We start from the raw sequence: 2,246 nt of genomic DNA on the forward strand, positions 1-2,246 counted from the left end.
CTCCCTCGTGTCTACTGTCTGGAGACTGTCGTGATGTATACCCGTAATGTCTAATTTTGTATCCGTTGGTGATACATGTGATGTTAAGTATCACAACATCGGGTCCCTTCTCTTCGAGGAGAGTGGCAATCAGATGACGGCCATTGTGATAGCTGCGCACGTTAAACTGTAAGATTTTTAGCATTTTACGACTTATGGAAGTTTATTGGCCTTCTGTGTCTATTGTTGATGAAGGCCGTTGACGCGCCGTTAGAGTGTTTCACGTGTATCATGTTTCTAGTCTTGGGTTGGGATATATCTGGTGAGGGGTCAGGAGAGGGGAGAAGGGAGGGGAGAGGGTCACTGTCGACAATTTGAAGGTCAAGGTTGACCGTAGGTGGGTTGTCTGGTGTGTCAGCAAGGTCAGGTGCGGGCTTGGAGCTGCAACCTCCAGATTCCTATGTTAAGTGATAATTTTTTTTTCACTGTGGATATTTATTTTTATGATATTGTCTTCTACTTGTTATTTTAGATAATCATCATGATATAGATGTTAAGCCCAAAGCAATAATACTGTGTACGCACAGCTAAAAAGCTGAAACAATATCAATTTGAATACTAACGTAATAATTTGTCGGCAACAATAGCATCAACCAATGAGGTGTCCCTGTCACCTAGCCAGCCTGGGGGAAGTGGAGTGGGCCGGTTATGTTAGCAGTGTTGCCAACATGACTGCGGTATAGCTAAAGGTAAAGATAGACTTTACGTTTGTCTTGCACAACAACACAGAACCAGGCGGGTAGCAGAGTAAGTGTTTACCTTTCCAAGGTTTCTGGGAATCGAGACTAAATACTGGAGAGTGAGTTTGTATCCCTCGTAGATAAGTATTAAAGGATCCGTGATGCTGTCTTCAGGTATTGTATATAAATAGAGACAGAGACTTATGGTGTATGATTAGAATAACCATACAGGACGACCAGGAACATTAGTTTATTGCAGTAACATGACAGATCAACCTTAATTACATTTAATGTGACCTTCATCCCCCAGCCACGGCCATCAACAACTTGGTGAATCCTTGTGGCAACACAATGGACGAAGTTTGTGCATAAAGAGAAGAATGACACAACAATACCAGGCATTAGAAGCCTGCCATACGTAGGATAACCAGACTTACATTCTCTCGAAGGCCACACAATGAGAGCTCATGTGATACAGGTTTAGAAAAGCAGGTTTGTTGATTGATACAGACCAGACCTTAGATTTTAGCCTGAAAACAATGAACCTTTATTACCATGAATTTCCATATGACAACAAACAAACAGAGAAAAAAATATCAATACCTGACCATAGATATGTCTCAAGATATCTTGCTATATATAAAGACTGTAAAGATCAATACCTGGCCATAGATATGTCTCAAGATATCTTGCTATATATAAAGACTGTAAAGATCAATATATGACCATAGATATGTCTCAAGATATCTTGCTATATATAAAGACTGTAAAGATCAATACCTGGCCATAGATATGTCTCAAGATATCTTGCTATATATAAAGACTGTAAAGAGAATCAGAGATAAAACAGAAGTAATGAAAAGTAGATTCCTTGTGTTGATGGTAAGGACAAGTAGGGATTTCATGACAACATGATGAAGGTACTGTAACAACCAGCGTTTTCTAATATTTCTATGAACAAATAAAACTAATATGTCTTAGTTAATTGGGTTGGCTGTTGGGAATGATTCATAAATCTAGCAAAATTATGTCAGAGTTAACCAAACCTCTGCTGGACCATTGTGGTACGTAGGAAGCAATTTCTTTCCTTCACGCCAGGTACTCAGTATAATTCATTATTAATTTTAATCTTTGCACAAATATTTACAATCAATTCTGATTATTTCATTTTGCGTAGGTCATGAAAAATCCATGTTCCCACCACATGGCCGATTGTTCAGATGTGACTGTTGCTGTGCTGTTATAAGAACTGCCTCACATATGTGAGAGTGGATGATACCTGGACGTCACAGAGAATTTAAGGATAATACACACGACTATTCTTCCAGCATCTTCATCTGAAGTTTGACACTGAAGCCAAGTACTTTGTGGGAAACACATTAAGACGGACAATCTTTTATTTGTTTATCTTCTTCTTTCCTTCTCTTTCCCTTTCCACCTTTCTTTGTGTCTTTTCCGACCCCTGATACGTTTTCATTAATCATAGATTTCCTCTCTCTCTCTCTCTCTCTCTCTCTCTCTCTCTCT

This window comes from Panulirus ornatus, chromosome 8 (genome assembly GCF_036320965.1).
Source record: "Panulirus ornatus isolate Po-2019 chromosome 8, ASM3632096v1, whole genome shotgun sequence".
Lineage (NCBI taxonomy): Eukaryota > Metazoa > Arthropoda > Malacostraca > Decapoda > Palinuridae > Panulirus > Panulirus ornatus.